Source organism: Anser cygnoides, chromosome 10, assembly GCF_040182565.1.
Source record: "Anser cygnoides isolate HZ-2024a breed goose chromosome 10, Taihu_goose_T2T_genome, whole genome shotgun sequence".
Classification (NCBI taxonomy): domain Eukaryota; kingdom Metazoa; phylum Chordata; class Aves; order Anseriformes; family Anatidae; genus Anser; species Anser cygnoides.
The window spans coordinates 12,565,208-12,584,746 of record NC_089882.1 but is presented as its reverse complement, the minus strand read 5'-3'; the positions used below and the strand labels follow the sequence as shown (position 1 = coordinate 12,584,746).

General features: G+C 43.4%; 1 long non-coding RNA gene across 3 annotated transcripts; it reads right to left on the bottom strand.

Moving 5' to 3' along the window:
* Positions 1 to 385: 385 nt before the first annotated feature.
* On the bottom strand, positions 386 to 18,517 carry LOC106045048 (uncharacterized). 3 transcript variants are annotated; one of them, XR_007165696.2, is made up of 4 exons: positions 18,025 to 18,517; positions 2,674 to 2,747; positions 2,166 to 2,280; positions 386 to 1,070 (listed from the first exon to the last, which is right to left on the bottom strand). It is a non-coding gene; the product is annotated as an uncharacterized lncRNA (long non-coding RNA). The 3 variants fall into 3 exon arrangements; XR_001212587.3 differs by lacking the exon at positions 18,025 to 18,517 and adding an exon at positions 5,961 to 6,095; XR_010833901.1 differs by lacking the exons at positions 386 to 1,070; positions 18,025 to 18,517 and adding an exon at positions 5,961 to 6,095 and having other exon boundaries at positions 1,726 to 2,280.
* Positions 18,518 to 19,539: the final 1,022 nt, after the last annotated feature.

The window sequence follows — 19,539 nt, the reverse complement described above, 5'->3', positions numbered from 1 at the left end:
CCTCGAACAGCTCATGGCACTTTCAGCTGCTGTGCATTTAGGGATTTCAAAGGCCTTCCTGGACCTAGTGAAGGAGAGAGACGTTTCGTGGCTTCTTCATCAGGTCAAACTCTGGAGGAAAAAGCAGGGAAGAACTTGTTCTACTGCCTTCATTGTATATATTGACAAATTGAGGTTTACACATGGCAACGTTTTGACCCAGTAATAAGGAAGTAACCTAGAAAATACCCAGGAAATTCTCCAAGTGCAATAAAATGATAAAGTTCAAGTCTGAGTCTTCATACTATGAGCTGTCTGCAGGGCCTCCCCACACTTGTTGGGTGTACGCAGAGCTGGATTTGTCACTTAATGCTATTTGGAAAGATCAATTTTAAAAATAGCCCTTTGGGTGAGTTTATGAGGAAAGGCAATTGCTCCTGTGCCGGGAGTTTTGTTTTGGACGGGCTCTGGGTTGCTGTCTGACGTGGCGCGTGGCGTTACGTGCAGTGCGGGTGAAGGGGGGTGCGGCTGCGGCCTGCGCTGCCTGGGCCCTGCCGTGGCTTGTCAGGAGGCTTGTTGCCATTCCTACCCGCTTCTTTCTGTGGTCTCTTTCTGACACAACACCAGCTGTAAGCAGTGGTTCTGTTATGTAATTCATTTAAGAGGGAAAACTCGCTCGTAAAGTTTATGGTCCCGCTCTCCCTGAGACAACCCAAGCGATGGGGCCGGACGGCGGAGAGAAGGGAAATTTCCCCAGGCAAAGGGAATACTTATCTGCCGGGGCCTGCTATTGAAAAACGGATCTCTGCTCACATAAGCAGGAAAAAGACATTGAGGCTTATTTGTATTTCTGCCCCTGAGCACAAAGGGGCTAGAAAGCAGGCGTCTCCCACCGATTGTGTGTTCCTCCTGTTTGGAGATGTAATCGGAGTCCACATACTGTGCCACAGCCTTTCCTCAGCTCCAGGGGTTGGGGCTGGGAAGAGTGCGCAGGGATAGAGGACCTTCAGCATCGGGACAGGGGTAGAGCTGGCCCCAGCAAAGCATCTCTCCCCCATCTGACGTGCAACTTGGTGCTAGCAGCAATGTTCCTGGGGGAGGGAAGAAAACAGAGTCACCCTGTTCACTCAATCCCAACTCACCAACTAGAGAAACAGGCTCTCTGTAAACAGTACAAATGAAACGGATGTTTCACTCTGCTACTGATAAGTTTATCAGCAAAGCCACCGTGCACTTCAGACCCCTAGGAAAATATAGAAGTTGAGGGTCCTCAGCTAACCCCCAGCTTACCACACCCTGGGTGTCAGCATTTATGCTTTGGGACATGCAGTCATTGCTCCAGTCACAGTGACACCAAGGCTGGGACATTGGCGCTGTAACCACAAGGCCCAATCTTACCTGGGCTGTAGCTGTCATAAGTGCTATCACAGCATATGGAAAGGGACTGCAAAGGTGTTAGGGAAGATGAGAGCAGTTGCTGGTGGGGAGCACCATGGCAAGGCTGTGCTGGATTTGGGGTGTGATGTGAGGCAGTGACCTCTCCAGCTGGTATTGTCCGTGAATAGACCATTGTCCTTTGCAAGGAAGGAAAGAAAACCCTGCCTCATCTGCAGGGGCATGGAGCCAGTATTGCCTCACTCAGGGCTCAGCCTCCAGCTTGGAGGTCTCACAGCTCCCAAATGCCTCACCCACATTGCCTCAAGCTCCTGCTCTAGCATCCTGTTACACACAGAGTGTTTTGACCAGCTGGATTTTGTTCCCTGCAAGTGAGTGGCTGGGAAGTAGGTGTGTTCCACAGAGCTTATAATAGAAAGCTTGCTTTGACCTCCATGATAGAGAGATTAGCACCATTCCAGAATGATATAGTACATGTTTTTTTAAGGGTCCAAAGGTAATTCCTGTTTACAGAACTACTGTCTGCAGAACTGAAAGAGCCTCGTAGCATTCACTCTAGGGCAGCGGCTGTCAGGCCACGGAGATTCCTTCCCCATTGCTTCTTTTTCAGGTGGACTTTTGCCCTGCTGAGGGAGAACTTGAAACGCCCTATGGTTGGCTGAGCTGGGCTGTTGTGGTTGTGCAAAATCACACTGCTCGTCTCTGAGATGAGAGAATGAGGAAATTCTTACACCTACCCCTGCTCTCCACCATGTGCCATCTCCTCTAGCTTATGAGGATGTCAGTCTTACCAAAGGTCATTTGGAAACCGCACCAGAGCCTCTCTGAGGTGATTCTTCACATCTTGGAATTTTTAAGTTTCTTTTAGAAACTCTTTGGCTGAGATCCACATGAAGTTTGCTAATCCTTATGAAAAAAAAAAAATGTCATTGAGAGTAAAGTTCTATTTGCAACAATCTCAGACTTCCTCTGGTTATTCAGCTCTGCAGATGCAGTCTCAAACGCTTTGATCCACAGTGGTCCAGCCTGCTAATCCTGTTTGTATTCTCATGCCCAGCACTGTTACCATTATCAGTGTACAGACACCAAGAACTGGGCCTGTGGTTCTGCTCCCACCAAGCCTGCTTTTTCAAGTATGAAAGACCAAAAGCACACTGAACAAGGACCACATCAATCTGCTAATAGCATCAGCCTTTGCATTTTTAGTCTTTCTGGAAACCAGAAAGTACAAGATCTACCTTTCTGTGTAGATATATCCTTGCATCTATGAGGAGTTTCATGTAAGTCAGTCATCCGAACCTTGGTAAGCCTGTGGAAAGTCAGAAGTGGCATCACCCTGGAGTCCCCTGTCCAGCACATTTACTGGTGCGGTCCTGGAGAGAAAACACGCAAAGGTCATAAACCCAATGGAGTAAATTCATCATTTCACTGGTGGTTGGATTTACCCAACTCTGCTGTATTATTACTTGCCTTCCACACGTTCCTCTGAATTTTATTCACTAGTTCTTGACTGATACCCTATTGAAAATGTTTGTGTTTCTCCAAACGGAAACACCTGATCAGAGTTACATGCCTTTAGTGAAAAAGGTACATCATTATGTATGAAAATTTAAGGTTCTTTTTGGAAAAGTAGCCTTTAATAAACTGTTGTGTTTTCTTATATAGTTACATAGTCTGACACTCAATGGCCTGTGGTTGCCCCTCTACGTTGGCACATATTTAGCTCATTATTAGCTATTACCTTCTAGAAAGATATTCGCATTCATATATGAGAAGGTATATGACCATGGAAATCCAGCATCTAGTATATTAACAGCAGATAATAATTCTAACTAATTCTTAATAATTCCTAATGAATTTCCTTCAGCTCTCCCTGAAGGAAAGAGAGGGACACGCTTAGCATACACAAAACTGTTTTATTTACTCCAGAAAGATCGTGAGATCATGCTGCTAGTTGATGAGACACCTTCCTTCCCCTCTCTACTTCTTGTTTTCTCTCTGTATCTAGGCCCTCTGATCTCGGAAATGATTTACATGTCCTTTGCAAACTACAACTATCCTTTTCTTTCTGTCATGCTCTTTTTTGCACAATCCTTCTGCTGCGCTTCGTCCTGTTGACTTCAACACTCTCCCACCAACGCACAAAACTGATGATGGTGCAAATCACCGCTGCTTTTGTTGGTACCTACAATAATACGATACAGCTGCTGTCTGCTGTCCTGGGATTTTCCAAGGGCTCCTGCAACCGAGCAGGTTGCAGACTGATTGAGACACGTTTGGTGGTTCAGCCAGGTTTGCCACAAGGGGGGGTGAAGAACAGAAACCAGCTGTGGAAATTTACTGACTCTCTGAAGATCTCATGACTTCTTGCTAAATCTGAAAATTCCCAGTAAAACAAGAACAATTTTGTTTCTAAACCTCCTGTGCTGCCTTTCATCATTCTGTGATTACCTGAATATTGCACGGTCAGTGGCATTTTTTGTCAGTTATAGAAAACAGTCCATCATTTGCTGAAAGGGCAGAAGATAAGGGATTCATTGGTGAAAACACTAGTTGCTGGTACAAAGAACTTCCACACAGATGGTGAATTAAATATATATATATTCAACAAATTAGCAAACAGTGTGCCAACTTTTCTGAAATATATGCACATTAGGAGTATGAGTGGGAGCAAATAAGGTTGTGAAGAATCTTTCTGCAGCTTCTGTTTTCAAACAGTGATCTTGCAAAGAAGTCTTTTTCTTGCTTATTTTTCAAAGGTAAATATGTGCGAATCTCCTTAAATCATCTGAAGTGGATCATGGTTATGACTAAGAGATAAGGAGGGATTTGTCTGTCTGACAAACTTCCCCTCTGTTTTCAGAGAAGACTGGTATTTTCAGAAGCAGTGAAATACCGCTCAGTGCAAAAAGCAGGGCATATTGTAAATTGGAGATCTGCCAGCTCATGGGCTGAGCAAAAACTGTTGAAATGCAAGATGCTTCAAGGCTCCGCTCTGTTTCCTGCACTAGAAAAGCCCCTGGTGATGTCTCTAAGTAAAGGTTTCAGTCTCCAGTCCACAGGAGATCAATGTAATGCCTACTACAAAGTCAATAGGAATTTTCCATTAGTACAGTCAATTGTTCTTAGTCATCTTTATACTAGACCATATCATCTGCCCATCAGAATTAATCGTGTTTATTTAAAAAATTGAGGGAGGGAGAGTGGAAGAAGCCAGGAGCATTAAAACCAGAGAAAAATGCCTTGAGTCTGGCTTATGCCTTTGGGCGGGGCATAAAATGAATCTGAAATAATGTAATTTCTAAACAAGCCATGGCTAGAAGTAGAAGCAGCAACAGTGACAAGAGATGACCAGCGCAGTCACTGGCACCACTGGAGGTGACAGCCAGCAGAGCCACAAAGCTCATTCTGGGCATGGTGCAAGGCCCCGATACCGCCAGTAATGCTGTGCAGTCCCGTTTTGCTTTAATATTACTAATAAGGCTTCATAAAGAAAAGCAACTAGCTCACACAGCTGTACTGAAGACATGCAGACCAGGAGATCTGCCTGCTTAGGACTGCTTTTAGACTTGGGGATGAAAGGGGAAAGTAGCTGTATGTATTCCATGTGGCACCCACTATAGTGAGGTCCTTTTTCTCAGCCTTTATTGAAATATCAACGTATTGGAATACCAAGTCAAATACTAAAAAAAAATGTAGCAATTTAAGGTGGGAGCAGGACATTTGCAGCTAGATAATTAGCTAATTAGATAATGACAATCTCTTGCTATGCATAGCCAAAAACTTTGTACAGTACAGCATTTAGGTCAAGATACAACGTATTGAAAATTTACATATTGAAATTTCTCTGGATCTGTCTAGGAAAGGGTAAAGATGATGATCCCAAAGACTCCAAGAAGAATTATTTAAAAAAATTAAGATCAGAAAATGAAACCCATAGAGAAAAGCAGACACACTGAAGGCAGCAAGACTGCAGCCCTGTACGTCATATAAAATGAATGCAATTCACCATGCTGAATTGTTCATGCTCAGACCATATATGTTCAGTTCTTGACAAAGTAATCTCTTTGCAAAGCTACATAATGCAGCAGAGTCAGCTATGAATGAGTTATAAACAAAGAAGCTATTCAGCTGTCAAAGCAATTTTCAGCTATATTAAAACAGAATAGGATGGGATGGATTCTGCAGAGCTCTCTGCTGCGTGCTGTCCCATGAAGGCAGTGGCATCGCATGTGTGTAAACCATGCGGGGAGAGGGAGTGCGTGCGTGCACGGGCGGCTGCCCACACAAACACATGTACACACACGTGCACGGGATAATCGCCTGTTGCCTTTCTGAGCTCACGTTATACATTGCAAAATCCGTATTTAAATTGCATTTTCACTCTGCACTTAGGGATGTCACCGAGTTCTGGCCATGGCGATGATGTGCTTGGTTTCCATAGAAACCAATGTACTTTGGAGGGGGAAAAGCAGAAGGAGACTGAGAAAAGCAGAAAAATTGAGCAGAAAAATTGAGCAGAATAAGGGAAGTGTGTGGTGTGAACAGATCGTTTGGGTACTGGAGCTGCTAACAAAGTGACTTACCTTGTCAGTAGGGAGACACCTTATTCGTGGGTATGTCACTTCAGAATATTCACAGCAATTCAAATTTATGCCAATTAAATGAACACACCATCCTATCGCTCCATATATACTAACCACCATTAGGTGGACTGAATCTGGATTAGAGAGGCCAGGCTTCCAGTGTGATTTCTGCTGACACACGACTTTTGCTGTTTGCTCTGTCTCTGGTGTCATTAGCAGGTGTTTCCTATCTTCATCCCCAGACTGGGGAAGGAGGCAGGGCCTGAGAAACTACAGATTTCAACTAAGGTTCAATGAAATACCTGTCAAGTCTCCCATAAAAAAGCTGTGTATGATCTGTACCTCCCAAGGGGTAGGCGGGGCAGGGAGAGGCATGCTGGAGCTATTTTATGATTTTTTTCCTTCTTAAAACAGCCAACTTGCCATTGAATCATTTAATCACTAATTAAAAATCCTGGATAAAACAAGCTGTCTACAGCTTTCTGGCAAACATCCCACTGACTTTGGTAGGGCCAAGATTTTACCCTTTCCTTGACTGCAGAGCTTGTTTGTTGTCACTTCTTTTTCTTTAGCTGTTCTATGTGTTTTATGCCAGATTTTTTTTCTCTTAGCTACTTAATTTCTTTTCTTTTTCTCAAATATTATCTCATTTTAGCTCCAGAAATAGTGCTTTAACATGATCACCCCAACAAGTAGTCCATGACCAGGCTAGCTGTGTTTTGCCCACATCCTTTCTGCTGTGGTCTAGGAGAGGACGAGGAGTATATGCGAGGGCAGTAAGAATTCCTGCAGCTATAGACTTCATCAAGTATCTCAGTGGTCAGGCACCTAGATTTGCAGGTTCTTGTTGCCGGAGCTATTTGCTGCTTCTGGGAGTCCCTCAGCAGGTATCTGACCTGCTGGAAAAACGATGGACCGCTGCAGCCTGGAGCACCCAGCCATTTCATCTACCAGGGCTGAATGCTGGGAGGAGAAACAGAGTCTTATATATAAGAATGCTGTTAGTTACCAAGTGAAATTCCTGTTCTGTCCGTGAACATACTTTGGTACGTATTTTTCCTGTCTTACCTTTTTGTATTTACCAATCCTATTTTCTGTAATTTTGCTTTCAGAGCCTGCATTAGAAGAGACCTATTCCATTTCTGCCTGGAGCTGAATAACTCTAAGATGCACCCCTGCTGTCACCCCCGCTGGCTGCGTGCTTTAAGGTAGGGATGTGCCAACAAACCCTGGTTCCAGGAGGCTTTCTGGCAGAGTGCAATTGAGTTTCTGCTGTGTTCTTCATGAGAAGCTACTGTTGGTCACACAGGGCTCATGTACAAGGGACTTGAGCCAATTCAAGTTGCCAGGACCTACTACTGCATTCTTCAAAGCTTAGGGCACCAGAGTACAAAAAGACAGCCAACACCCTAATCCCTTACCAACACATTGGGTGACAAAACCCACAGCAGTTACCTGTTATGTTGATGTGATTCAAGCCCATACTCGTCAATTTATCTTTATTCACCCAAATCCATATCTAACCCTCAGTGCTGACAGGTAAGAGTCTTGTTTGATGGTTCATCAACAAATTATACAAGTAAAACAAAATTAAGTGAAGGAAGATACCACTTTGCTGATTAGCTCTTACCTTGGTTGTTTTCCTTAGCTCTAAACTTTGAATTTTACAAGTTATGCGTTAAATGCTCTGCTTCACTTTCTGGTACATGGACAGAAAGAAGCAGTTTGTAAACCATGTGCTTTGGAGGTAATATAGATTTTTTTCCTCTGGGGAATCCATCAGTGTGGATGCTTACTATGTATTTATGAGACCCCTTGCAGATCTTTACGGTGGGCTCTCACAGGTTCATTCTCTTGGACTTCTTATTGTTAACATTTATTCTTCTTTTAATGGCAAGCTCTTATAACTATGCAGAGGGTTTAGTTCAAACTTCAGGTAACTCTCACATCACTTTATTTGCTACTGGGCTTCATGCAGGACTCAGCAAGATTTCATTCAGCCCTTTCTATAGTGTTGGTTGCAATGCTGGGGAGGTGGGGGCAAGCAGGGAAAATTGCTTTTGGCTTTAGTGTTCTGTATTAGTTAGTCAGTGTTGTGTTTTGCTTGTTCCAGAGGCTGGATATTATCTATGATAGCGTGTCATTCTGTGCAGCAATGCTGAGCACGGGAGAGACAGAGCATCTCTTACATGTGCTACCGCTGATTCACTGCATGTATTTCCTGTGAGAATACCTCAGTCACGTCAAAACTGCTCATTTATAGATAGCAACCAATATGTAAACACTAGATATCATGTGACAAGTTTGAAGGCCAGATCAAGAAGGTAATGTTCAAGGGTGATGTCTGCACAAAAAAATAAACTTCTGGAAGCCACTGTAACTTCATGCATGAGTGAGGAGGATTTGCATGACTGTAAACTCAGGACTGGGTTTTTCCTATTATTCAAGTACCAGGATGAACAAGAAAGGTTAAAAACAAAGCAAGCAAGCAAACAAACAAACAAACAATAACAAGTCTGTGCAACCCAAACGTACTGCTTATCATCGTGTCATACCAAAACAAAATTTGTAATGTACTTTGCCTTGAACAAACAATGGGATTTTCCAGAGTTATCAGTGTAGTGTTGGTTTTCATCCTCTTTAGTATTGCTGTTTCCTTACTTACCTTCCCAGGCTTTGGAATTTTCATCCTAATTTTCCTCTTTCGCTTTTAATGAAATAGCAAACTTAGCTTTATTATCTCAGATTATTCTCCCACACCAGAGGATTTAAAATTCCTAAATGAAAGTCAGCAGGAGATGATAGTTGATCTAATTTCCTTAGATATTTTATAGCTGAAGTATTAATAATAATAAGGCTTTGTTGCTGGAACCTTTGAATGCCAAGAGTCTGAAAGAGGTATCTGAACCAGCAGGTTCTGAGAATGTTTCCTAGATAGAAACCCACGAGGAAGAAGAGGAGTAGGGGAACAAAAGCCATGTAATTGTATAACTGAGCATGTAATTTTCAGCTAAAGAATTTCTTTTTCAGTTTAGTTTTTTTTTTTTTTGATAAATTGTTTGTGTAGAAAGTGAATTTTTTCAGTCTCTGTACTGTTCCAAATTTTAGGCTTTTGGTTTTCTTGATGTGTTTTTTTTTTTTTTTCACATCACTTAGTGGTGATGAGTTTGTGTTCACATTGTATGATTGGATGGCTTGGTCATGCTTAATGACTTCAGCCTTATAAGCTACATTTGACTCAGAAAAGTATCATTTGCTTGTTGGAAGTAGAGTCTGCCTCATTAATCAGTCAGTGAAATTTACTTCTCATCAAAAGATTTTGTCATGGTAGGATTCAACAAGACTTAAATGGTACATGATACTTCTTCATATCTGCTTTACAGGGCTGAGTCCCACACATAGCATGTCTTTTTTGAGTATGACATCTATGAGCAAATTTTCAGTCACAGAGTGGTTCTCAAAAATAACTGAAATTGGATGCAAGGGAAGATCTGTCTGATGATGATCCAACATAGTCATAAATATTTTCTCATTTTTTCTTTAGTGTTTGTGAGCCCTCCCTACTTATACTCTATTCTCTTTTATATCTTCTTGGCTTTGTGTTTTGGTTATGCCTGTTCTTGTTCTCAAAACTAATTTTTGAATTTACGGGAGATGGTCTTGAGTATTGATGAATCCATGTAAACTAATACAGACGTACAAAGTGTTAGCTTTTTTTACACGGGTTGTTTTCTCCTTCTAAGTAAGAGAGAAGATCTGGATAGATTGGAGGTATGCTTTATGATCAGTCAATCTGTATAGCTGAGCCAAGCTACCTTATAGTATGATTAGTGCTGTGATGTGCCACTTGAGACTTGGCCTGAGTTCTTGCTGGATGATGGTTGCCTTTATGTTGTGATGGTGAGATGTTTCCCTACTCCTAATATAATCTGAGGTATATTCATGGATTTTTTTTGTTGTTGTTGATGTTGAAAAGTTAGAGTTTTCCACCAGGTAGCTCCTTCTTCAAAATCTTTGTGCCATCTCCCACAGTATTACCTCACAAGCATCTGGCAGTTAGATTAAAATCAGGTTGCAGTATAGTTTGTTTTGTATGAACATTTGTAAGTCAGCTGTTTACAGGAGTTTCCCTGAACATACAAAACCTGTGAGTTACATATCATTTGTCATCAGGAGTTTGTTGTTGTTAAAGAATTGCCAGACAGAGCCTTATTCTCTTTCCTTAATACTAAAATTAATCTTCGTTTTAATGGAATCCTGGTACAAAATGCATCCTTTTGCATTGGTAAATCAAGTGCTTGGCATCAGCAATATTTACATTTGCATTGTTTTTGAACTGCAGTGTGTGCTGGAAGGTAGAGTGAAATATTTCCTAGATGGCTAGATTATTTCTAAGAAAAGATGTATCCTGGTGCAGAAATTCAGAAACCTTCTGTTTCAGAGGAGGCTTCATGGTCAACACAATTACAGTGGGGTTTTACTAGATGTCCGTGGCCCTTCTTGCATTGCCTTCACATAGGTTACGCCTTGATTTCAGAGCTTTCCAATTTTCTATTGTACAAGCAGCTGCATGAGCAACCTTTCTTTGTGCTCCTGCTTTGACTTGTTAATATCCATCCATGTTCTCAAGAGATTTGTTCTCTGTGCAAAAGTGACAGAAGTCACTTCTGGTTATCTTATCGCACTCTGATGCTCACGATCTTAGCTCAAATCACTAAATAAATACAAATAATGTTTATATATCATATTTCTTCATAAGTATATGTTGTTTCCACTCTTCCTACGTTCCTGGGGCTTGAGCAAGGGGAAATCAGAAAACACTGAGAGAATGCTAGGATACGTGGAAAAACTTGCAGAGACCTTGATTACAGGAAGGAGATACACACGTACTGATAAACAATTCCTTATCTAAGAAATACTCAAGAAAGTGTTCCTTAAATAAGAGTGCTTCTCTGAAACTGAGCATTTGGTTGTGTGGTGGTTTTTCAGTATTTCAACACCCTGCTGATAGTGTTGTGAAATTCTTGCTGGGCCTTAGCCAATTAACTGAATAAACTTTTACTTGCTTAATGATTTTATAACTCTTCTATAGGAGTTAAACTTGCCATTTTTTCATTTGATTTCTCTCCTGCATTTTGTGTAAGAATACTGTCTAATCTCACAGAAATTACAAGTCTTTGAGACTTAAATTCTTGCAAAGTTATTAAATACATCAATCAGAACACGTTTGGACACTTAACAAAGTTCCCATAATGTTTTTCTGTGATATTTTTAGTATTATTACAGATAACTACTGTTGTATTATTAAATACATTGAGTTCTCTTATATGCTGTAATTTTCCACTTCACTTCCCCTATATTTACATGTATTCATACACCTTCCAGTTAAGGTCATCTTTCATTGCTCTGCAGTGTCACACTTCAGAGAAGAACTGAGACCTTCCAAATCTGAATCCCATAAACTGTCTGTAAAACAGTCCTTTCTAACGTCCATCCAGCCCCTAGAATTCAACAGAAAGGTTATGATCAGAAGTATGATAATGTCACCAAAGACATCGAATTAATGAGGAGGTCTTTGTAATTATAAAAGGATTGAATAGGAACAAAAAATATTCCCTACAAACTGCAGATTTTATCACTCTATGATTGTTGGTAGTATATTTCATATTTTCAAGCATTCAAGTAATGTATACAAAATTGAAAGCATGAGAAAAGGTATAGAAATCATATCTGGAGGCTACCTTAGCAGAAAGAGAATAGGAAAATTCTCATTCAGTGCAGGTAAAATAAATTTCTGTCCACGGGGCATAGGCATTGAGAGGAAAATAACTTATATGAAACCAAGGGCTGTAACAGCCTAATTTTGTTCTCTGGACCCAGGTAAATTTCATCCTAACACAATAAATAAATACATAATATAAAGTGCAATGCCATTTCCTGATTCATTATCTTGTTAGACTCCAAATAAACATATATCATGCTGGAATTGCAATAACACAGACTTAGTACATATAGAGGGAATTGCATCCAGCTACTAAATATGAAAAAAATGTACCAAAAGCAAATGATTTAGAGGAGAATGAAATTCTCCTTTAGACTCAGTGATGATCCTGTTACGTTCTCCTAGGGAAGATGGCCCTTCTCATCTGCAAACATTTTTTACAATATTTTCTTTCCTAAGCAAAAAAAATAAGAAAAAAAATCTACTGGTGTGTATAAACAAATTTATGATATTTTACTACACACTATCATCATTCGCTAAGCTGAAAAGCAACAAATCAGAATGTTCAGCAAAATAATTTATATCACTGTGCAATAATATATAATCATATTAGCTACATATGCATAGGTAATAGTATAAAGCTGTTTTCTCCATTCTTTGTATTCTGCATCACCTAAAAATATTTCTTGAGGCTCAGAAGCTGCCTGGAGCCCACATATGTCAAGTGTTGAGGAATGGGAGAAGGAATAACAACAGCAACAAACGATGTAATTATTGATACAATTATTGTTGCTGCTATTATTGTGAGTGTTTGCTGTAACACCCACTATGTGGCTGGTGATTTTTGGACACTTCAGTGCTTTCCCTTCACTCCACAGAGTCCATAATCCAAGGACAGAAGTTGGGGAAGAAAACATCAATAAGCAATTTATGGAAAACTTATCCCCAAATCAGCAAGCTCTTCTATAGCAGTAGAAGTACACCCTTAGCAGGGTTTATATGGAGGGGACTTAGAAGATGAGCCATAGGTGGCTGGACAGGGTTTGGACCATGGCGTGGTGGCCTTGGAGGTTGTGGACACCAGTGAAATACAAGGCTGGAGGCAGGCAGCTTGAAGTGTCTTAGGGCATGGCCGTGCCAGCACAGAGCACGTGAGGGCATGGAGCAAGCACCAGGGCTTTGAGGGTGGTGCTGGAGGCCAGAATTTGCTCAGTGCAGGTTGGGAGGCTGGTTGAGGAATTAAAGAATTTAGCATGGGAAGTTCTTTGTGAGCCTTTGTCAGTAGAGAAATGCTCTGAGGAGACAGTAGTGGGACAACATTGGTGTAAATCCATCTGGTTGTATAGATTTCAGCACTGCCCAGCTGAGAATTTGGCTAGCAGTTTACAAATCCCCTGTGTTTCGCACATTTGAGTACAAAACAACTTTTCTTTCAGACTATAGTGTAATCGTGAGTCATGAGCCTCTGCTTGATGATGATCCAGCCACTTTGTCAAGGCACTGAAATAAAACTGTGTATCTCAGGTGACTTAGCTGTGCAACATGGAAAAACAAATATCCATATCTCATGGACAGTGCCTTGCACATCCACAGGGAGATGTTTGGTGCCACAGCCTGAGCTTCTCCCCAGAAAGGGCAGATCTGTAAAACAGCTTCTCACCCAGCCTTCAATCCCATTTAAGTCCCCCAAATAGATTCAGGCGTATTGTGCTAATGGTGATTTTCACACTTGATGGCCACATCTAAAAAGAATGACTGTGACATCCGTGTTGAGTTACGGGAGGGCTCACACACTGAAGATGAAGATAAGAAATAAACGGCCAATACCTCTTTAAGAATCCACAAGAGCAAAGCAATAAAAAAAGAAATACAATAACTCCGATAATAGAAACATTATCTTATAGATTTCATACAAACCTTGCCTTAGGGAGGCCACCTGGTTTGTGCTTTACTGACACAGCTGTTTGGACTTTTTTTTCCTTTGCTACATAAAAACCAGAGGAATCTGAACAGCTGTTTGGGTTAATTTTTTTAATGCCTTCAGTAAGTAAAAATAAGGGCAAGTGACATGAATAAGTGATGTGAGATTGCCCCCAAAGATGCTTTAAAAACTTTCCAGAATATTTCCTGAACCTCGTCCACAGTGAATAAAGTTCTGTTGTCCAGAAGGAGCTGAGCCAGAAGGGGCATTTCCACTCGTGGCTGACCAGGTGTAGCATTACCTGTCCTATATCTCTTCATGTAGCAAAGACTCACTTAGATTGGGGCAAACTGGCAAACTCAGCTATATTGGAATCAGCCCAAGGTAACCCCACTGACTTCACTGAAGTCACTTAGAATTTACATAACTGAAACTGAAAACAAAAACTAATTTTGCTTAAAACCATCCATAATTTGTTCTGTTGCCCTCCAGGGAAGTATTCCTCATTTTGAAGGGAGACAGTGAACAGAATTGGTCAGGATGCCTGGATAGATATCATTTCCCAAAGAAAAATGACATTTTTGCTATTTTCAAAACCACAGTGTTACAGGGGGGAAGAGCTGGTGCCGATTAGTGCTGCCCTTCCTGACACAGAGCACACTAATAATGTCCCAGCAGGTCGAAAACGGGTCTGGTTTAAGTGGGTGATGGAATGAAGTAAGTAGGAGTCGCTTTGCTTTTTGTTGCCCAGTGCTTCACACACCTCTAGCGGCAACCCTCTTTGTTGCCAAGACAACCCTGAAGAAATACGAAATCCAGAACAATACCCTGTGCACGAGAAGCCTCGTATTCTTTAGTGCACACGTTCGTTTTGAATGTCAAGAGAAACACTGCCCTCCAGATCATCCCAGGTAAGTCCAGGTAAAGGTATAGGTGATGTCTGTGAGATGATAATGACTTGCATTTATAGATTGTCTTTTGTCCTAACGGCTCCCAAAGCTTGAGGGGAAGGCACTGAGAGCCTGATCAATGTTATTTCTGCAGTGCAGCGTTACCTGCAGCTGCCCAGGCAGTACCAGGAGGGTTCCTGAGCGCTGCTGTGAAAATATGCCAGGGCTGGGGCACTGACTGCTCTCCCCAGCCTGTGCTGCATGTGGAGGTGTCTGCAGTGAGCAGTGAACACCAGGCTGTGATGACCTGCCTTTACAGTGGTTTCTAAAGGTTTCTCAGGCAGCTGAATGCAAGTTAGTGCAGCCATAAAGGTCTTTTAATTTAATAATAGGGACTGGACCAAGCTGTGCTTGGTCTCCAGGTCAAAGGAAATATACGCGTGACTTAAGCCTCATTACTTAAGGTCTTGGCTCAATGCTGGACAGTGGAAGGTCTAGAGCTTTGGTTTTTTTTAATGCTTATTTATTTAACCCCAATGAATGTAAATTGGATAAAGGTCCAAGAGGTCACAATAAACACCTCCATAGACTTTTAGGGTATCCTCTTGCAAAGACTAACCTCAGGAAATTTTCTGTTTCTAAGAGAAATGCTATGTACAGTTTGCAAATATAAGCCTCGCTTTTCCAAAATATCTCCAGATCGTCTTTGAGCTTCCCATTTTATTCTGGAATACTGTTTTTGCCACATTTGAAATTCATTTTGACCTCCTCACCAGGAATGGCTGTGCTAGGACGAATTAACCTCCAGTCAGTCAAAGCTCTTTGATAAATAGAGCAGCAGCAGTTGGAGCAGGGAGCATTGGATTCTGCATAGACAGAGACTCGGGGTTTTTAACTTGAGACTGGCACTAGGTTAGTCCTATAGGCTGAGCTCCAAAACTGTGCCACTCATGAACCGTAGCACGGTAAATCAGGGTATCACTTCCAAGCATGCTCCTGATCCAGGCTAAAACTCAGATGTAAATTAGCATTTTAGGAGGAGAGGATCAAACTACCCAGTTCTGAAATGGGAGTGTTGCATACTTGACTGTCACGGTGAGGAGCTCCAAAGCAGAGCTGGTTCTGTTTTGCTGAGTCCATCAGCGTGCCCAGAGCTTCAGCTTTCTTTTATGTGACGGTCTCTCCCTGGCTGTGGGAGGAGTCCTGAAAATGAGACGTGGGGCTGTACTTCAGGCAACAACCCTGGAAGCAACAGTTCTGCTCTTGTTTGTCTGCGTGAAGTACAAACTCTACAACATACTGAGAACCATCTCACCTACATCCTACTGGAAGCCACATCCCGTTGGTTTCGGGTGAGGCATCCCTGAGCTCAGGCCACTGTCTGCTCCCGTTTTAACACCTTATAAACAAATTGAAACCTCCTTGCAGCTCAGGAACAAAGGAGGCATGTGAAAGAACTGCAGTTTCATAAACTGTTGAGTGGGAGTTGGAGCTATTATAGAACATCCCGTTCCAAAAGGAAACAAATGACAGTCTGACGCTGCCGGGGAATAGTGACGTATGTGGCCGTGGTGTGAGTCAGTCCATGCGAGATTCAGATACGGACCTAGGGGGAAAACATTTGTGGCAGCAGGGCCAATCACATGCTCATAGATGGAATTACCTCAGCTCATTTTTCATTTGGGTATTAATATATTTGCTGCACTTCTTGAGCAAAAGGCAAATAGCAGCACAGACAAAAAGGCACGTGTAGGGGCCGTTCTATCTGTCTCTTCTAGCAGCCTCCTGCTTCCCACCCACACTCCTGCACAGACAGATAATGTATCATGAGCCTTTTGGTATATCACTGTTTTGTTCAGAAAAATGGAATGTGTTGTTGTTGTTGTTATTTGTATTCTCTGGAATCCCAGAGCATTCCCATTGCAAAGGCACAGGCCCATGAATGGAACAACTAAGTGAATTACTGGGGAAACATTTTGTTTATCTCCAAAGTGGTGTCTTGCTTTTTAATAACTTACAGCTCAGTTGAATGCTTGTGTTCATTTAAAAATGAAAACTGAAGCCTAAGGATCCTTTTAAGGCCCTAAAGGAGTCTGTAGAGCTAATTCTCTGGTATGTGGGGGATGTGTAACGATGCATAAATTGTGAAATGAATTGGCTGTTTACTGGAAAGTTACAGTGATCTCGTGGATAATGTCAGTCTGAGATAAGAATCCCTCAAGAAACCTTGAGGACAAGGAGGCTTTAGTAGTAATACTACCTTGAGGTGTTCCCAACCCCAACTTTTTTCCCATCATTTTGCCCCAGCACAGCCCTCTTCCAGTTGTGCTCTTCATGTGACTCTGCAGCAAACCATATCAGGAACTGATGGAAATTAAAAACCGTGACAAAACACCCTGTAAAATAGGAAGGATCTTGTTTTCTTTCTCTCTCTCTCTTCCCCTCCGGCCCCCCCACCCCCCCCCCCCCCAATTCATTTCATTTAGCTCAGTTCCCTGACCAGCATGGCCCCAAGGAACAACTGCCCAGGCCAACTGCTGAAAGGCCCAAATGTTTTGTGGCAGAGAGAGGGGAAACGCTGGCTGGGGCTGATGGTGGGAACTCCGTGACAGTGCTGCCACCAAAATCTGCAAATCGGTAAACCGTAGCGGGTGAAACGTTACTTCATTCAGCAGCGAAACAGAACAGCTGCTTTGTGTTTCCAGAAAGAACAAATAAGGGGGATGTTGTTTGGCCACAGATTGTGTCTTTGCCAGGGTTGGAGGACACAGTGGGGGAAGGATTTGGGTTCAGGCAAGTGAAGTCTCGTGAACAAAAAAGGCCTCAGAAAGCCATAGCAGCCATCAGGTATTTCCCAGCTCCGGTGCTGGAATCTCAAAAACGTATTTTACCTTTTCATGGAGGTTCAGTCAAATCTAAAGCAGAACTGCAGGTTGGAGTTGTATTCTAACCCACAAACAGGACCAAAAAAGTGGGCCCAGATCAGCATTTCAGAACAAAAGCAGAACTCTCCTCACAGGAACTGAGAACTTTGGTTTGTGCCTCTCTATCTGTAATTGCCTCATTGCCTGACTTATGTTTTAAAGCAATGTTAGACTGAAGGAGCTCACCCAGCACCCTTCAACACCAGACGTGGAGAAGGCTTTGTTGATGTAGCTCGAAGCAAGTCCATGGGTGGGCAAACCACTCTGGGCCAGCTCTGATGTCAGAAGCAAATGGGTAAAAAAAATGCCTTATTACAAATTTTGTCTGTAGCAAAGATCTGTCAGAGCAGGGTGGCTGCTTCTGCAGCTGAGGCCTGAAGCCTGTGCAGCTCATATCTCCCCGAAACGGCAAGCCCAGAGCCGGAGCAGGCTCCCCAGCTCATCATTATCTGCAGCATCCTTCCTTCCCCCTCCTCTGCCCTGGCATGGGCACCCTCCCCTCTTATCACTGAGGTGGCAATATTTTGTTTGCACAGCTGACAGCTCTTGAACTGCCTCTATGTGACCGTCAAGGTCACAAAGTCATTTGATCCCTTGACCGAAATACCTGTAGTAGCCTCTGGTCAGAGCTATACGATGCACTGCTGCCGGCGTAGCTTGCGACGCTGAAGGGCTAGTTTTCTGGCGGCACTACAAAGCAGCTTTCCTGGAAAAGGGAATGGTTTGCCAGTATTGCAGAACGGTAATTTCATGCCCATAAAGAGCTCTTTATTGTAGTCTTGAAATCCAGCCGCGCCCTCTCTGTCCTGGCCTCAGGTGTCGTGCCAGCCCCACGGAAGGACGAGGTGTCAGCAGCGTGTGCCGGCGCCGCGGGCCGCCTGCCTCAGGCAGCGGGCAAGGTCTTCTCGTGCCTCAGCCCTGGGGAGGCCCGGAGAGGGGCTGCCTGCTAGCAGGTGTGAAAACCAGCCCCGCTGCGGCTGCTCCTCCTGCAGCTCGCTTTCCATCAACTCCTCACCCTCCCTGCCGAGCGGTCCCGGCCCTCGTACACGGCACAAAGCTCCAAACAACCCCCGGCGTGCTGGGCCCCGCCGAGGGGCTGATGTCACCATCCCACAGCCTGCTGGCATGAGTCACGCCGGGCTGCCGCCGGGCACGGGGGAACACAGAGGGCTCTTCATGGGCCCCGAGAAGGCAGGAGCCGCGTGGGAGGGCGTTGCTGCAGGAGGGGATGAGGCAAAGGTGCCGAAATGACCCTGGGTGCTGGGGGGGGGGGGGGGGGGGGGGGCGCACCTCGGCCCCCGGCACCCAGGGTTGGAAGGAGGTCACCTCCTGTTTGGATTTCTTCCCTTGGGTTGTTTTGGACAATTCTGCACTTGTTTCAAGAAAGGATCGGGGTGGGGTAGGAATGGTTTTATTTTAGAGGAGTTCCCTGTGACTTGAGCTGCCTGAATTAGTCAGGAGCAGGGGAGGGTAGTACGTGTCCAGAAACGGTGCATAGGCAGGGAGCCCAGGCTCCCTGACAGCACGAACAGCCGTGGCTGAGGCACGTCGCAGCGTTAAGGCACCTTTCTGGGGTGTCCCGCTGCCCCTAGCCTGTGGATGGCTGTTTTATGTCAGCGAAGTGTTGCAGCATTGATGGGCACCAGGGTGTTTTTAGCAAGGACAAGGTGACGCAAATTACACAAGTGAGCGCAAGTAGAGTCGAAGCTGCTGTCACCAGGGAAGGGAGGCATCTCCCAGTGCCTGCCAGCAGTGCTAAGATGGAGGGGCTGGGGGATGCTCGGGGTCTGCGTGCGGCACTGATACTGACAGCCTCCTGGGGATGGGGCTCTCGGCACCGCTTCTCTGTCTGCAAAGTCCAGTTCCTAAAAGCGATGGCACCTGTGACATGCTGACATGAATAGTAGTTTCTGAGCATTTCCAAAAACCTCTGAGCTTGCCTAAGAAAAAGCATCAAGTACTGATGATGATAGAGTGTATTATATCTAATTATATGAACCCTGGAATCGGCTATTTCCCCTTTCTTCCATCATTCTGATATAATTGGAAGCAGGAAGACACTCACAAAAGAAATACTGTTTCTGTGAGCCAATCCAACCCATTTTTGCAGATTTTTGCTGAA